The sequence below is a fragment of the Cornus florida genome, unplaced genomic scaffold, assembly GCF_030987335.1.
Source record: "Cornus florida cultivar Cherokee Brave unplaced genomic scaffold, ASM3098733v1 CherokeeBrave_3.0.0_Hap2_Chr04, whole genome shotgun sequence".
NCBI lineage: Eukaryota > Viridiplantae > Streptophyta > Magnoliopsida > Cornales > Cornaceae > Cornus > Cornus florida.
The window spans coordinates 82,814,448-82,834,056 of NW_026775574.1; the positions used below are offsets into that span (position 1 = coordinate 82,814,448).

The 19,609-nt window shown below is 36.4% G+C and overlaps 1 non-coding gene across 1 annotated transcript; it reads left to right on the forward strand.

The window, feature by feature from the left end:
- The first annotated feature begins 19,265 nt into the window (after positions 1-19,265).
- On the forward strand, positions 19,266-19,372 carry LOC132305807 (small nucleolar RNA R71). The gene has a single exon (XR_009481699.1). It is a non-coding gene; the product is annotated as a small nucleolar RNA R71 (small nucleolar RNA).
- Positions 19,373-19,609: the final 237 nt, after the last annotated feature.

Genomic DNA, 19,609 nt, shown 5'->3' on the forward strand with positions numbered 1-19,609 from the left:
AGTAATTTATAACTACAAGATATTACTTCTATTTATTAAGGGCATAAATTAGGGATGTCAACGGGATGGGGCACACCTTTTATTTAGTATAAATGGAAGATTAGCGATTTGGGACTTAAATGGAAATAAAATTCAAAAAAGGACTTATTGCTCATGAAGATTTTTTTTTTTTTTTTTTGTAGGATTTATTTGTCTCTCAATGAATAAAGTAAGACTTAAGAGTAATTTTTCCTTTTAATATAAGTCTTTTAAAATATAGTAAATCAAACTTATATCGGTGTCATTCAAAAAAAATAAAATGCCAAGTCTATTAGTCTTATATTTATTAAACAATTAAGCAAAATCAAATGTATAGAAATATTAATTAAGAGCCCTAAGGTGATTTTCCTTATCAATTAGTGTATAATGTAATAATTGATATACTAAAACATTTTGAAGATAAATTTCATTTAGAGACTTTTTGAAAAATTTATATTTTTCATCAAATTTAGCCATCATACATAAGATGTAAGTTTTATAAATTAAAAAAATATATATATATTATAAAAACTAAATGGCGTATAATTAGAGATTTTAATTATTTATTGTTGATGTGTAAATCGTCACGACTCAGAACGACGGTGTTTACCTGCAAAACAAAGGGACGTCACCTCGAATGGCACCGGTGAGGTGCCAGCCAAGGACATCCGACGATTAAGTTAATACTTGTAATCGTATCACATAATAATTATGTATATTCTGTTTAGGGATTTTCTCTCCTACCTTCTTTAAAGGCTTGGTGCCCTATTTATGGCTATCGATTGGAATCAAATTGGTCCCGCGGGAGATCCGCTTGTGCGAGATCAGAGGAGATCGTTTGTTGCCAGATTTTTCGGGGATATGATTTACACCTTTGACTTTCTCAAATTGTGCCAAGGTTATCCTCACCCTGTTGAATCACGTTGTCATTCATTATCCTAGATTAGAAATGTCAACATTCTTATCCAAAGGAAATTTTTATCTGTAATAACGAAATATGTCGAAGAGGTCTGGCGGCTGGTCAAAGTAGGTTAATTTTTCCTATCAGTTGTCCCCCATTCCCAAGCTTGCTCGTTGTTGGTGCGTCGCTGCACCATACGTTTGAGAGTGTGCAATTTAGGCGAGGGCCAAGTTTTACATTTGTAAAAGCCATTACTACCTTTTACTATAAATATAGCTAGGGCGAGTAGGGATTGTCCCAAGGGATTGGAGTCGTACTTGAATGTGAAATTGCAATTAGGGTTAGTAGGTCGAATGATCAAACAAGTGATTGGTTGGTTGATTAAACTAGAGAGCAACTAAATTAAATTAAGTAAGAATGCAATGCTAAAGAGAGTAAGTAAGGGAGAGAGAGATCTTGAGGTTTAGAGATCACCACCAAGCAATGTATTTCTATATCATTGACAAGTGATTAATGAGGGCAAATAGTGGGTTGCAATAGTGGTGTGTATATATTTGGTTGATTCAATAAGCAAGGATGACTAGTTAAGCATGTATTGTCTAAACATCATGTGAAAGACACAATATATCTAAGCTACGATGCATATATTGTCTAAACAACATGTGAAAGGCACAATAAATCTAAACAAGTTATTAATCCTTTCATTAAGCTCACAATCCAAATACAACACAAGGATAGAAACATATGCTAATTGCATTCACAAGCTTAGATCATCAAACAACAAGCATAGATTGTCCTCCCATTTAACACTACACTACAACTACACTACATCTACACTACTAGCATGAAAATAAACTAGGGGAGAGGCACAATCTATTAAGAGGTAAGCATGAACCATCAAGAGAATCACAAAAGCATTCTTTTAAGCACAATGTTTTGACAATCTCTAAATCTATAGCATCAATATACATAGACATGCATCAATAACACAAAATCTAGAGATAAACACATGAATATCTATTCTAGCCTACATAGACATATGGATAGAATGAAATGACCAATTAGAAGCATTAAACCACATAAATCATTGAATAAACAAGATCTTTAAATATCAAAGTGTCAAAACATCAATTACAACACTAATCCCTCAATAATACACAAGATTAAGATATAGAAAGCATGCTTGGGGCTAACTCTAGCCCCAAGAGGATGTCTAGCCACTCATAGTGATGATGCTCTAACCCTCAAGGGCTAACTCCATAGAAGAGGTTTGCTCCTTGTTGATGAAGATCTCCAATGGTGTCTCTAGCCTCCTCCTCCTCTAAGCTTTCTCTCCAAGATATGATATGAAAAGTAATGCTGGCTCCCTTTTGAAAAAGCAATCCTTATCTTTATATAGGTAGGTCAAAATGACACCCAAAATGAGCTAAGGTTGTGCACACAATATTCTCTAATGATTGGATAAAAGACAACTTTCAATGAGCTGGAATTTTAACTTTTTCGCACTGGAGGAAGTTGGATCAATCGAAAGTAAGTGAGATCGATCAAACTTAGGCTGGATCGATCCAAATGGCTAAGCTTTTTGGAAAAAGACAAATCCGAGATATTTGTGGGAGATATTTATGGGAAAAGGACAAAAGTGGTTGGTGGGTGGTACAGCTGTAGATAGGATCAATCATTTGGATAAGTATAAAGGTGTTCGATCGATCGAATAATGATGTTGGATCGATCAAACTTTTGGACTTAAGTGCTTTGGGTCAAGGCTGAAATCGATCAATGTTCGATCGATCGAACCTTGGACTTAGATTGATCTAACTTGCTGCTTTGCTTCATTTTACTTCTTTCTTTCTCCACTTTGCTCATTTTTTTGTTCAATCTCAGAATTGCTTCAATTAAGCTCTTATTTGGCTGAGTTAGCTTATTTTTGGGATAAGTGCCTGAAAATAGAAATAATACGAAATCAATCTAAAACGGTAAAGTAAGATAGATAAAGGTACTAGAATGCCTAAACTTAAGGGGTTTAAATACGCACTTTTCAGTGCTCATCACACCCCCAAACTTAAATATTGCTAGTCCCTAGCAATGAACTAAAAAGTAAAGGAATGAAATGAACAACTATACAACTATAAACTAGAAAACAATAAATGGATAATGCCACTTTCGTAGAGAGCACGATTGCATTTAGCATATGCAATAAGCCTTTTAAACCCCTAGGTTACCCCTAGTAGACGAGTGAAGTCTCGTGAGGGTTTCCAGAAATGGTACCCACAAACATTAAGCTCATTATTTCAAAAGAGGCACCAATATTGCAAACAAGTATTGGGAGAAAACTACCTCAAATATGCAAATTTTCAACCATTTCCAAGCAATCTCTCAAAATTTCAACATCAAGCAAGCAAGTATGTTCCTCCACACATCAAGAAAATGATCATGCAAATCAAAAACAACTCTAGAATTCTTTTGAGTGAACCGGCATCAATGTGTTGCTATCTAAGCCAACTAAAGAATTAGTCACATCCTTATCCTCAAACTAGTACACAAATCTAGTATCGATCATCAAGACAAAAAGTTGACCTTTTATTAAAACTTTATTCATCTAGGTGCGCTTATTCTTTTCACTCGGATATATTTATTTATTTATTATTTATTTATTATTTTTATTTTTATTTTTTTTATAGGATCAAAGATGGAAGTATAGTGCAATGTGTTGATCTATTAAGCTTTCTAGCGATTCATGAGGTCGAGCGTTAGGTCAATGACTCTTAAACCAGATGGCTTTAGGGCATTAGGTGTTTAAACACCCCTACAAACTTACAAGTTCAAATCAACTATACTACAAATCAAAACAACCTCCATCTAATCATTTCCCATTTCTCACCATTTGGGAGAAGTCCTCACTTTTTATTGCTTTTGCTTTTTTTTTTTTTTTTTTTTTGAGTGAAGTTTAATTATTAACCTAGAATTTGGGCCCTCCACCTTTCGGCACAAGAAGTTCAATGCTTGATGAGGCTAGAATCCCGGCTACTTAGTGAAAAGGGGTTGTTATCCACCTTTATCAAGAATGAAAGTTTTCAATGCACTACTAGCTCAATTGGGATATAACCAATTCAATAATCAACAAAGCATGTACCCCACAAATGAATGCTAGTGTGCGCTGGTGCTAGTGTAGAAGACTAGAGTGAATCTCAAAACAATCACAAAATCAAGATGATGTGGACCACAAATGCAAGCAAGATATCAATCTTTCGAAAAATTTACTCCTAAATGGCTTCCAAAGGGTATACAAGGAGTATTAAACTCTCAAGTCAAGCAATTTTTAAAATTTTAAGCAATATAGTCCTCAAAAGATCAAAATCATGGCTAGATATGGACCAATCATAGAAATATGCCTCAAATACACAAGTCATGCTCAAAAGATATGCAATTTAAAACTAACAATGCAAAGCACCATTCCCCCTAAACTTAAATTACACAATGTCCTCAATGTGCAAAGAGAACAAAGAAAAGAGTATACTAGTGCAACTAAGCAAGAATAATCGGGACTGAAGTATCCGAAGTGGGTGGCATTGCCCCCCTAAACTTGGGATTAACTGTGGTCCTGAAAATTGGCATTTGGATAAACTCATCAGATAACAAAATGGGATAATCAGTGCACAGTGGACATACAAGTGTAAATGGGCTAAACAAATAAAGAAATGAGAGAGGTATAAGGGTGGTCCTGAAAATTAGGTAGCTGACGACGGCCGTTCCAATATGCCAAACTAAATGTAGTGAATGTGTGGTTCAAGGAAAGCCTTTTATGTCAAATTTAAATTTATAAAAACCACTACTAACACCACTACTAACGTAGCAAGAGTGAGTAGGGATCGTCCCAAGGGATTATACGTGTTGAAATTTCAATTTCGACTCTAGCGTACCAAATGATTGCAAAAGAGAGTTGGGTTGGTTGATTACTTCTAGAAAAGAATTAATTAAAATGCAATAAAAATAAAACTAAGTAGAGATAGGGATTTAAGAGATGAGAAGGAAAGGTCTTGGGGTGTAGAGATCACCACCAAACAATACTATTCCAAACCATAATCAAGTGACTAATGAGGGAAATGAATGTGTTGCAACAATGTTGTGTGTGTAAAAGACATTCAATTGGTAAGGGTGACTCAACAAGTGCAAATTGTCTCAATCAACATGTGTGAGGCCACAATACATCTATTGGTAGAGGAATATATTGTCTAAACATCATGTGAAGATAACAAAATAACAATTCAAGTCATTGAACCTTTCATTAAGCTCATAGTCCAAGCAATCCATAAGGATGACTTAGTTAAACATGCATTATCTAAACATCATGTGAGAGGTACAAAATATCTATTGGGAGAGGAATAAATTGTCTAAACACATGTGAAAGATACAACATATCATAACTAGTCATTAATCCTTCATTAAGCTCACAATCCACATACAACACAATATGAGAGGAATATGCCATTTGGACTCACAAGCATGGAACATCAAACATCAAGAGTAGATTGTCCTTCCATCTAACATTATACTACCACTACACTAAATCTACACTACTAGCATGAAAATAAAGCTATCTAGACTAGGGGAGAGGCACAAACCATCAAGAATAGGCATAAACCATCAAATGAACTAAAATAGCATTCATTAAGCATATCATCTTGATAATCTCTAGATCTATAGCATCAATACACATAGACATGCATTAAAAACACTAAATCTAGAGATAAGCACATGAATATCCAACTCTAGCATACATAGACATATGGATAGAATAGAATAGTCAATTGGAAGCATTAAACTATACAAATCATGAACTAATTAAGATTTATATATACATGAATATCAAGATGTATCATACAACACTAATCCCTCAATAATACACAAGATTAGAGTATAGAAAACATGCTTGGGGCTAACTCGAGCCCCAAGAAGATGTCTAGCCACTCATGGTAGTGATGATCCAACCCTCAAGGGCTAACTCCATGGCTGCTCCTTGTTGGTGAAGATCTCCTCCAATGGTTGCTCTAGCTTCCTCCCTTCTTCCTCTCCAAGAATAGCCTCCAAGATGATTTTCAATGTGTGACAAGAAACTATAGAGCCCTCTCCAAAAAGTGTATCATATTCCTTATATAGGTAGGTCAAATACACCATATGATGAGCTGTGGTCGTGCAAGGCATATTCTCCAATGATTGGATGAAGGACGGAATAAATGAGCTGGACTTTAACTTTTTCTCGCTGGAGGAAGTTCGATCGATCGAACCTTAACTTGGATAGATCGAAGATGGTTTCGATCGATCGAACTGCATCTTGGATCGATTGAAGTGGTCTGACTCCTCCGGATAAGGACAAGGCTGAGATATTTCGAAGATATTTATGGGGAAAAGGACAAAAGTGGTTGGTAGGCGTACAGCTGTGGATAAGATCAATCATTTGAATAGGATAAAATAGGGTTCGATCGATCGAAGGTGATGTTGGATCAATCGAACTTGGAATTTCAGCAAAGGCCAAGGTTGGATCTATCGAGAAGTACTGTGATCGATCATAGATGTTCGATCGATCGAACTCTAAGTTGGATCGATCGAACTTTTCAGCTGCACAACTTTGATTCCTTTTTGCTCCTTTCTTTCTCGACTTTGCTCCCTCCTTTGGTTTATCTCAGGATTGCTTCAATTAAGCTCTTATTTGGCTGAGTTAGCTCAATTTTGGGATTAGTGCCTGAAAATATAAATAACACGTAATAAGTCTAAAACGGTAAAGTAAGATAGATAAAGGTACTAGAATGCTTAAGCTTAACGGGTTTAAATGCGCACTTTTCAGTGCTCATCACAACCCCAAACTTAAATATTGCTAGTCCCTAGCAATGAACTACGAAGTAAGGAATGAAATGAACAACTAAACAACTATGAACTAGAAAGCAATAAAATGATAGCGCCACTTTCGTAGGGAACACGATTGCATTTAGCATATGCAACAAGCCTTTTAAACCCCTAAGTTACCCCTAGTGGACGAGTGAAGTCTCGTGAGGGTTTCCAGAAATGGTACCCACAAACATTAAGCTCATTCTTTCAAAAGAGGCACCAATATTGCAAACAAGCATTGGGAGAAAACTACCTCAAGTATGCAATTTTTCAACCATTTCCAAGCAATCTCCCAAAATCTCAACATCAAACAAGCAAGCATGGTCCTCCACACATCAAGAAAATAATCAAGAAAATCGAAACAAGTCTAGAATCCATGTGAGAGGTCCGGCATCAAGTGTGTTGCTATCTTAGCCAACTAGAGAAGTAATCAAATCTTTACCCTCAAACTAGCACACAAATCTAGTACTGATCATCAAGATAAGAGAGTGGACCTTTTATTAAAGCTTTATTCTTCTAGGTGCGCTTATTCTTTTCACTCTATTTTTTATTTTATTTTATTTTTATTGAGGATCAAAGATGGAAGTATTGTGCAATGTGTTGATCTCTTAAGCTTTCTAGAAGATTCATGTAGCGAGCGTTAGGTCAATGACTCTCAAACCAGATGGCTTTAGGGCATTAGGTGTTGAGACACCCCTACGGACTTACAAACTCAAATCAACTAGGTTACAAATCAAGACAACAACCATTTAATCATTTCCTACTTCTCACCTTTTGGGAGAAGTCCTCACTTTTATTGCTTTTGCAACTTTTTCTTTTTTTTTTTTTTTTTTTTTTTTCAATTATTAACCTAGAGTTTGGGCCCTCCACCTTTTGGCGCGAGAAGTTCACTGCCTAATGAGGCAAGAATCCCGACTACTCAATGAAAAGGGGTTGTTATCCACCTTTATCAAGAATGAAAACTTTCAATGCACTACTAGCCTAATTGGGATATAACCAATTCAATAATCAACAAAGCATGTAACCCACAAATGAATGCTAGTGTGCACCGGTGCTAGTGTAGAATCCTAGAATGAATCTCAAAACAATCACAAATTCAGGATGATGTGGACCACAAATGCAAGCAAGATATCAATCTTTTAAAAAATTTACTCCTAAATGGCATCCTCAAGGCATACAAGGAGTATTGGACTCTCAAGTCAAACAATTTTTAAATTTTAAGCAATATAGTCCTCAAAAGATCAAAATCATAGCTAACATCAATCTCAAATCTCAATCATGCATTTAAAGCTAAAATCTTAAGTAGAATGCAACAAGACACCTTACCCCCAAACTTAAACCGCACATTGTCATTTAAAGCTAAAATCTTAAGTAGAATGCAACAAGACACCTTACCCCCAAACTTAAACCGTACATTGTCCTCAATGTGCAATGAGAACAATGGAAAAAAAAGTGGAAAGAGTATACCGTGGTGGTGTAGACATGAAACCCGGTCATGATCCAATTCGAAAGACGTCTCCCCCAAACTTGGAATCAACAACCTACTTGAATAACCACGCTAGCAAACTCACATCAAATATCAAATGGGATAAGAATAATCAAATCAAGCATTCTAAGGCAATGTAACACATAATGCAAGAAAGATATAAGATCAAGCCCTAACTAAAGTATAAAGTATGCATGACTAAACATAAGGGCACAATGATGAATCTTTTTATATTTTTCATTTAATGAAAGCAAGTATATACAAAATGCAAGAAAAACAAAGAATAAAATGCATGAACAAAATATAAAAAGAAAATTAAATAAGGCAAAATGTAATGAAAGAATATGTACAATGTAAGAAATGAAAAAGGAATATGTACAATGTAAAACAAACGGAAAGAATATGTACAATGTAAGTATATACAAAATTTTCTTACTTTTTTTTTTCATTTTTTTTTTTTTTTTTAATATATATGTGAAAACATGCAAAGAAAAATGAAAAATGTAAGAAATATGCAAAATGGGTGCTAAGTTTAACGTCTCTAGCAAGACGGAATGCTTCTTTGAAAAATCGTCTTTTTTTTATTATTATTATTATTTTTAGACAAAACAAATATATACACAAACAAAAATAAAAAGACAAGTGAATAAAAATAAAAATAAAAATGCAAGAAGTAAAAATGTAAGGAAATAAAGAATGCAAAAAAATTTTTTTTTATTTATTTATTTTTATTTTTTTAATTTTTATTTTTTTTGAAAAGTTAGAAGAATTAAAAATTAAAGTTAAACAAAATATTTTTGGATTTTTGGAAATAAGATAAAAGGAAATAAAATAAAATAAAAGAAAAATGTTTTTGGGATTTGATTTTTTTTTTATTTTAAATATTTGAAATAAAAATAAAAATAAAGCTTGGAAATAAAAGTAAAAATGAAAATAAAATAAAATTTTTTTTGGAATTTTTGAAAATAAAATAAAATTAACAAAATTTTTTTTGTGTTTTTAACAAATTTCCAAAAACTTCTTTTTTTTTTTTTTTTTTTTTTTTTAGTCAAGAGAGAGAGGTAACTAAATGAAATAAAATAAAATAAAATAAATAAAATAAAATAAAAATAGAAATAGGAAAAAGTCAAAAAGTGAAAGGGTCAAAGGGGCAAAGTTGTGATCGATCGAAGATGAAGTTCAATCGATCGAACATAGCTGTGATCGATCCGAGATGAAATTCGATCGATCGAACATGTAAAATTTTGGAGATCCCGAGAGCATGCACTTTCAGAATTTGGATGCAAGTCCAAAATTTTTCTAAGTGTTGGGACTCATGATCGATCAAACCACATGTTGGATCGATCGAAAGGTAGTTCGATCGATCGAAATGGTTTACGATCGATCGAACTTTTGAAAATTTGGAGATCCCGAGAGCATGCATTTTGGAATTTGGATGCAGGTCCAAAATTTTTCTAAGTGTTGAAGCTCGAGATCGATCGAACTATAAAGTTGGATCGATCGAATGTTCTTGGATCGATCGAAATTGTAGTTGGATCGATCGAACAATGAAAATCCTGGAGATCCCGAGAGCATGCACTTTCAAAATTGATGAAAGCTCAAAATATTTTCTAAGTGTTGGGACTCAAGTGGAGTTCGATTGATCGAATCCATAGTTGGATCGATCGAAGAACAATTCGATCGATCGAATGTGCTCTTGTGATCGATCGAACTGGCACCAAATGCCTAATTTTGAACTGAAAGTGCAGAAAATCCTATGCTAAGCCCCAATGATGGTAACAAGAATGAAAATTTGAAAAATAGATGGAAGAATGTACACAAGAATGAAAAATAAAAAGAAATGAGGGAGGAATAGAGTTGTGAAACTCTACGAATACTAGTGTTTAACGTCTCTAGCAAGACGTTAGGTCAACTCACTAATCAAATGAATCAAAAACTGGATATGAAACATCCTTATTGACCCTCTTTTCACTTTTCTCATTTAATGTCCCACTTATGACAATAAAATCATCCTCCAAAAGAATGACTTGAAAAGAAATAAAAGAGATGATATTGTTCCTTTCATCCACGGTCTTGAAAACAAAATCAATCATGGTTAGGCTTGCCTCTTTGTTGTGTTCTTGAAACACATTCAAATGATCATCCATATTGATAATTGGTGAGGCATTGTCTTTCAAAGACTCATTTGGATTAATAAGAAACACCCTCTCTTCATCCCTCTTCTCCTCCTCATAAATTACCATTTCCTCACCTTCCAAGTTAGCTAAGGAGTCCATTAGAGAGTTTAATTCATTTTTAGAGCTTTTAAAATCAAAACCACAATTTTTATACATTTCCAAAAGACACTCCACAAGAGGGTCATTAGAGATAATAGAAGGAAGGCCCTCTTCAACAAGTTCCTCCTCCTTCTCTATTACCTCAAGTGTGGTCAACATCTCCTCACTCTCTAGAGTAGCCATCTCCGAGATAAAATCATAATCAAAACAAGGAAAGTCTTCATTAATCATGTTATGTTCTATTGGATTAGCCACTAACTCACTTGCCACTTCCTCCTCTATACAAGATAGAGTGCTAGGCATTAGCTCACTTGTTTCATTCTCCTCACTCTCATCATCCTCATCTATATACATTGAAGTTCTTGCCATTTTTTTATTTGCCTCTTCCTCCTCCTCTTGATGAGAAAGAGTATTTGTAATTTGTTCAACTTGAGCTTCTAAGTTGGCTAAAGCTTGAGAATGAGAGTTAATAAGTGAAGTGTGTGAAATATGCACATTAAGTAAAGCTAACACTTTTTCTTCGAATCCGGGTGAGTACTTAGAAGGTGGTGGAATTGATTCATCATAAAATGGTGGTGGAGGGCAATAGTCATAAGAAGGATTAAATGAGTGATCAAGTCCATAATAAGATGATGCATGAAATGAATTGGACTCAATCCCATAAGGATTAAAATGTGATGGAGGAGCATAAGGTGAAGGGATGTAATTCCCCCCCCAAACTTGGATCAAACAATTCCTCCATTCACAATTAAAACCCAAATGCAAGAAAAAAAAAAAAAAAAAAATTGGCCTCAACAAGGGCCTATCACAAGCATACAAAGAAGTGAAACAATTAAAATATAAGAGTGCCAAGAATTGCTCACAATGGTCCCTTAGCACTTCAACTCCAAATTTAGCTTTTAAGCTCCAATGATTGCTTTAAGTTCCAAAGTTCGCCTTCCTTGTAGTCAAGTACCTAATTGAACAAATAATAATGAGAATCAAGAGAAAAGAATATACAATAGAAAATAAAATAAAAATAGAAGCAATCTAATGAACACTATTGTCTAGTTTAATTCCAACAAAACCGTTAATCCCCGGCAACGGCGCCAAAATCTGACGACGGCCGTTCCAATACGCCAAACTAAATGTAGTGAATGTGTGGTTCAAGAAAAGCCTTTTATGTCAAATTTAAATTTATAAAAACCACTACCAACACCACTACTAACGTAGCAAGAGTGAGTAGGGATCGTCCCAAGGGATTATACGTGTTGGAATTTCAACTTCGACTCTAACGTACCAAATGATTGCAAAAGAGAGTTGGGTTGGTTGATTACTTCTAGAAAAGAATTAATTAAAATGCAATAAAAATAAAACTAAGTAGAGATAGGGATTTAAGAGATGAGAAGGAAAGGTCTTGGGGTGTAGAGATCACCACCAAACAATACTATTCCAAACCATAATCAAGTGACTAATGAGGGAAATGAATGTGTTACAACAATGTTGTGTGTGTAAAAGACATTCAATTGGTAAGGGTGACTCAACAAGTGCAAATTGTCTCAATCAACATGTGTGAGGCCACAATACATCTATTGGTAGAGGAATCTATTGTCTAAACATCATGTGAAGATAACAAAATAACAATTCAAGTCATTGAACCTTTCATTAAGCTCATAATCCAAGCAATCCATAAGGATGACTTAGTTAAACATGCATTATCTAAACATTATGTGAGAGGTACAAAATATCTATTGGGAGAGGAATAAATTGTCTAAACACATGTGAAAGATACAACATATCATAACTAGTCATTAATCCTTCATTAAGCTCACAATCCACATACAACACAATATGAGAGGAATATGCCATTTGGACTCACAAGCATGGAACATCAAACATCAAGAGTAGATTGTCCTCCCATCTAACATTATACTACCACTACACTAAATTTACACTACTAGCATGAAAATAAAGCTATCTAGACTAGGGGAGAGGCACAAACCATCAAGAATAGGCATAAACCATCAAATGAACTAAAATAGCATTCATTAAGCATATCATCTTGATAATCTCTAGATCTATAGCATCAATACACATAGACATGCATCAAAAACACTAAATCTAGAGATAAGCACATGAATATCCTACTCTAGCATACATAGACATATGGATAGAATAGAATAGTCAATTGGAAGCATTAAACCATACAAATCATGAAATAATCAAGATTTATATATACATGAATATCAAGATGTATCATACAATACTAATCCCTCAATAATACACAAGATTAGAGTATAGAAAGCATGTTTGGGGCTAACTCTAGCCCCAAGAAGATGTCTAGCCACTCATGGTAGTGATGATCCAACCCTCAAGGGCTAACTCCATGGCTGCTCCTTGTTGGTGAAGATCTCCTCCAATGGTTGCTCTAGCTTCCTCCCTTCTTCCTCTCCAAGAATAGCCTCCAAGATGATTTTCAATGTGTGACAAGAGACTATAGAGCCCTCTCCAAAAAGTGTATCATATTCCTTATATAGGTAGGTCAAATACACCCTATGATGAGCTGTGGTCGTGCAAGGCATATTCTCCAATGATTGGATGAAAGACGGAATAAATGAGCTGGACTTTAACTTTTTCTCGCTGGAGGAAGTCCGATCAATCGAACATTAACTTGGATCGATCGAAGATGGGTTCGATCGATCGAACTGCATCTTAGATCGATCGAAGTGGTCTGACTCCTCCGGATAAGGACAAGGCTGAGATATTTTGAAGATATTTATGGGGAAAAGGACAAAAGTGGTTGGTAGGCGTACAGCTGTGGATAAGATCAATCATTTGAATAGGACAAAATAGGGTTCGATCGATCGAAGGTGATGTTGGATCAATCAAACTTGGAATTTCAGCAAAGGCCAAGGTTGGATCTATCGAGAAGTACTGTGATCGATCATAGATGTTCGATCGATCGAACTCTAAGTTGGATCGATCGAACTTTTCAGCTGCATAACTTTGATTCCTTTTTGCTCCTTTCTTTCTCCACTTTGCTCCCTCCTTTGGTTTATCTCAGGATTGCTTCAATTAAGCTCTTATTTGGCTGAGTTAGCTCAATTTTGGGATTAGTGCCTGAAAATATAAATAACACGTAATAAGTCTAAAACGGCAAAGTAAGATAGATAAAGGTACTAGAATGCTTAAGCTTAACGGGTTTAAATGCGCACTTTTCAGTACTCATCAGTAGCACTCTCTCATTGAAGTCACTGTGATGCACCTGATGGAGTCAAACATATAGATATGAGAATATAATCATATGACATCCATAGCAAAAATAGATATATAAAATAAATAAAGTACATGTAGGGCATAGATGAATCAGAATAGAGGTCCTGAGTGTGATCCTGCTCGTGAATGGGCAACCCAGCTAGAGAGTGCTGCTCTGCGTCATCTGCAGGGCACTCTAAATCTATGTCTAAATGCTCTGTAGCTGGATCGACGGGTGCGTCGTCCGCTGCGTGATCTGCTGCTGCTGCCTGTGCCTGTGCCTGCTCCAGCTCTAACTCCTCTGCAGCCAGTGCTGCGTGGTCCTGGAGTCTAGTAATAATAGAGCAGTAGCTCTTGTCCCGGTCCTTCTTGAGGAAGTGATAGGTACCGGTCTCGGGGTCCTCCTGCGGGTGGATGGGATAACGCTGGTCAATGAGAATTTGGGTGATGAGGTGGCCGAATAGAAGAGACTTAGCCCGTCCGGGCGTCTCTTTGCTAATGTACTCATCATAGAGCTTCCTCATCACGCTCCAGATGAGCGCGGGAATAGACACCCAATGCCTGGTGTAAAAGGCATAGAAGGTTGTCAGATAATCGCTCGTCCTCTGGATTTTGTGTCCGGCCATGTATATGGTCCAAAAAAGCACGGAATTAATGAACTAAAGGTCATCTGGAAGATATGTGAGGGTGGCGAAAGTCTCGCCAGCAGCATGGTAACCTGTTAAGTAAACTGCCATAGCGGCATAAGAAGGCTTGTGTAGCCTTAGATAGGTCTCCTGAAGCTCTGGAGGACAGCGGTATGGGCAGTGGCATGATCTGGAAAGTGTGTCCACAGTGATGGTGATCATATGGCCATCTACAGAAGTGACTAGCTCGGTTGTGTGACGCAGGGATGGTCGGAGGTTCTGGCAGAACAACTGTACCAGCCGCTGGTAGATCAACTTTGTGACAGGGGCAAAAATAGCTGAGAGGCCCCTCTGAATAATATCACGGTAAGCTGATCGGGTCAGCACCGATCAGGAGAAAAAATCTGTGTCAAAGACAGACTCATGGTCGACTGGCATACTTTCATATTGAGGCGTGGGCCTATCACGCGCCTGGTGAGCTGGTTGGCGTGATGGAGGTGGTACCGCTGTACGCTCAGCGCTAGCATGCGGTAGAGATGGCGAAGGTGTAAAAGCAGGATGAGCCTAGGAAGGAGATGGGATATAATTATCCTCAGCCTCAGGAGCAAGTGACTGAGGTGGTGTAGGCTGTACTGGCTCCTGAGTATGAGAGGGCTCGGCTGGCTCCTCTGTCCTAGGCCTAACATGCCTCTACTATCTATAAGATCTCCCGTGTTGCCTGTTGGCAACAATCTTGCGCTTAACCATGATCTACAAAGAAAAACTTACAATGGAAGTTAGTGCCAGAATAAGAATTGTTAAATATAATATAAAATCATGCATGTCGAATAAGATAGACAAAACAGATATGACATGAATCTATGCAAGTGACTGGATATTAATCATGCTAAGCAATATAAGTATGACATGCATCCAATGTGGAATATCACAGGCATTGGCATAAATAAGATATTATGAAAATGAGATATGATGAATGAAGTGTGTGTGTGAGATCTGTGAAGTTCGATCGATCATGAAAAGAAGTGAGATCGATCACAAAAGTTGGATCGATCGAAAGTAAGTGAGATCGATCTAACAACTTCAATCGATCTGAGACAAGAGTTCGATTGATCTCTCAAGATCGATCTAAGATACAAGTTCGATTGATCGAACTGTGCGACGATGAAAACTAAAAGGTCACAAATCTGTGACTTTTGAAGAACGGGGCCCACACGAACGTGTTCGTGGGACCTACAACACATCAAATCAACAACTCCTATCACCCAAACATGACCCATACTCCCAAATCAAACAAAAATATCAAAAATATATACAACGATATACATATATATATATATATATATATACATATTTCAAGCATCAACAATGGAGGTTCAATCATATATAAAGCATGAATCAAACATATAAACCATGTATGCATGAGATTGAAGCTTGAAATCGACTAGTGAGGTCTCGGATCTTACCCAAATCGAAAGGAGATGTGGATCCAAAGAGGGAGGGATGAAACCGAGATGAGAGAGAGAGAGCGAGAAGCTTGGTTCTCGCTGGAGATGGAAGATATGAGTGAGTGTAGCGGCGGCGACGAGAGAGAAAAAGGGGGGTTTTAAGGTTGAGGGTGAGTTAGATCGATCTAAATGATCGATCATGAGAACCCTCGATTTTTAAAAACATTCCCCGATTAGTTCGATTGATCGAACTCAGCTGAGATCGATCGAACTTTCTCTTTCAAAGGGTTTTTTTTTTTTTTTTTTTTTTTTTTTTTTTTTTTTTTTGTTGGAAAATTAAAATTAAAATTGGAAAATAGAAAATATTTTAGGTATTTTTGAAAAATAAAATAATAAAAATATTTTTGGATTTTTGAAATTTGAAAAGTCAAGCTAAAATTAAAATACTGAAATGAAGATTTATGATCGATTGAAATAAGAGTTCGATTGATCAGACAAAGAGCTGAAATATGCAGATTTTTGGTTCAAAAATTTGGCTAAGTGTTGGAATGTGAGATCGATCGAACTGGGAAGTTGGATCGATCGAAGAACTTTCAGATCGATCTTGGAATGTTTCGAATGATCAGACAGAGAGCTGAAAATATGCAGGTGGATGCAGGCTCAAAATTTTTCTAAGTGTTGAATCATGAGATCGATCGAACTTGGAAGTTGGATCGATCGAATGTCTCTTGATCGATCTGAGAATTAGTTCAAATGATGGGATAGAGAGGTGATTTGGATGCAGGTTCTGCAGGTTCAAAATTTTTCTAAGTGTCAACACTCAAGATCGATCGAACAGGATAGTTGGATCGATCGAAGTTCCTATGATCGATCCAACTGAGAACTAAGATCGCAGATTTTTCTTGGATCAATGGGACAGAGAGCCTATTTGGATGCAGGCTTGAAAATTTTCTAAGTGTTGGATTCAGATAGATATTCGATCGATCGAACTCAGGTATGAGATCGATTGAACTTATGCAGAATGCTCAAAATTGACATGCAAGCTTATGCAACCTTCACCAAAGTTCCTTGAAATGCATATGAACCAAAAACAAGTATCTAGACTTCGCAAGAAATGAAATGTAAGATAGAAATGAGAGAGAAATAGGGTTTTGACACCCTACGAATGCTTTTGCTAGTCTTTAACGTCTCTAGCAAGATATTGGACTCTTTTAGCCCGGATCAAAGATCTTATAATGCATCCCCTCCTTGTTGGGGTGATGAATATCTTGAGCCCCACCCAACAAATTGTTCTTAGAAGAACTTGTTGGATCAAACTCAAAAGAAGTTTTTGATCCTTTGTATATGCAATTACAACCTTTGGGCTTCCTTTCAAAACAAGAGTTTGAAACAAGAATTTTAGAATACAATGTTGAAGATGAAGCTTTAGAAACCCTTGAGTCACATAAAAACTCATTTCCTTCACTATTGAATTCATGACATTTTTCCACAACATTGATCTCTCCTTTATATTTGTCAAATGAATTGGGCGTTGGATTGAATATGTTCAATTTCACCTTCACGTGGCCAAAAGAGATATTCATTATCCCCGTCCTACAATTGATGTTGGCATTTGCGGTTGCCAAGAAAGAACGGCCAAGGATAACGGGTATTTGGCTCTTAGGATTGGAAACTGGTTCTGTGTCCATGACAACGAAATCAACAGGAAAGAAGAATTTATCAATCTTAATCAAAACATCTTCAATGACACCTCTAGGCTTTTTAATGGATTGGTCGGCAAGTTGCAAAACTACCGACGTCGGTTTCAATTCACCTAAGCCTAGTTTGACATAAACCGAGTAAGGAAGAAGGTTAACACTTACTCCCAAGTGAAGAAGCGCCCAATTAATGATATGTTCACCAATGATGCATGATGTAGTGGGTGAATCGGGGTCCTTAAACTTTGGAAGAGTGTTATGTTGCAAAATTGAGCTTATTTGCTCGGTCAAAACCACTTTTTTTGGTGCTTGGCTTTTGTTCTTTCGCTTTTGGGTGTAAAGATCTTTTAAAAACTTGGTATAAGCCGGAATTTGCTTGATTGCATCCAAAAGTGAGAGATTAACTTTTACTTGCCTAAACATTTCCAAAATCTCATTGGTCTTGACTTTTTGCTTTTGTTTCGAAATGAACCCTTTCAAGGCGTTCAGAAATGGAGCTTTTGGCTCGAACACTTTTTCAAGATTTTCTTTTGAACTCTCTTCAACACAAGAAGTTTTCGAATCATTTTTCAATAAAACCTTTTCAACGTCATTTTTCAAAACTTCTTTTTCAAACACATTTTTTAAAACTTTCTCATTTGCAAGATCATGTGTATGCAATGAAGGAGGAATAGGATGTGAAACGGGACGGGTGACAACTTGTGGTTGCACCGGTTCACTTTCTTCATTGATCATTTCTACTTGATTATCTACAACTCTACCACTCCGCAAGGTGGTCACCGCATTAACATGTTCTATGGTACACCCATCCGATGAGGATTGGGTTTCCACAACACATTGTTGCTTAGGCGGGGCATTAATAGGCATCTTTCCCTTCTTTCTAGCATTAAGAGTGCTAGCTATTTGCCTTACTTGGGTTTCTAGCTTTACAATAGATAGAGAGTGAGAATGAAGCAATTGTGTGTTAGCCTCTAAAGTGCCCAAAGCATTTAAAACTTTCTCTTCAAAAGTGGGACTTCGAGAATTACCTTGGGAATATGATTGGTTGGGAAAATGAGAATTAGAGAATTGATTCCCTTGTGATTGGTATGGCCTATAACCTTGGGATCCTTGGTTTTGCATTGGAGGTGGAATATACTTCCCTTGAAAACTGCTTTGGGGAGGGTTTGAGCCTTCCCCTTGGTTTTTGCATGAGAAGTTCGGATGATTTCTCCAACTTGGATTGTAATGAGTACCATAAGGATTGTTCCCTTGGTTCACAAAAGCCGCATTGACTTGTTCATTAGGTTCACTTTGCACTTGTCCATGAGGACAATGAGAAGTAGAATGAAGAACAGTAGAACAAGTCATACATGTTTCATTTGATGCACGATGAGAATGGTTAGGAAAGGAAGATACTTGGTTCGCCAAGTTTTGGTTAATCAAAAATTGATCAAACCTTTGAGACAAAGACTTCATTTTGGTGGCTATCTCATTAGAATTGTCGACTTAAAGTAAGCCAACACTCTTCCTACCTTGTGTATTTCTACCATTCTTTGATGACAATGTTCTATGCAATGAATTCTCACTCATGCTTTCATAGAGACGCCATACGTCATCCTCATGCCTATCAATATAAGAGTCACCCATAGAAGCATCAACCATGCCCTTATAATTATCCGATAAGCTCTCAAAAAAATATTGAACTAATTGCCATTTGGGCATGTCATGGTGTGGACACTTCCTTAGCAATTCATTGAAGCGTTCCCATGCCTCATGGAATGTCTCCCCATCCCCATGTGTAAATTCTCTAATTAAAGTTCTCATGGCATTGGTCTTAGAAACCGGATAGTACTTCTTCAAAAACTCTTGTTGCATTTCTGCCCAAGAAGTGATTGAAAAGGGCCTAAGATTGTTAAACCAATACTTTGCTTTGTCCTTAAGGGTGAATGGAAAAAGTTTAAGTCTTAAGACTTCTTCCGGCATGTCTGTTTATTTCACGGTAGAACAAACTTCAAGAAACTCATCCAAATGCTTATAGGGTTCTTCACTTGGAAGTCCATGAAA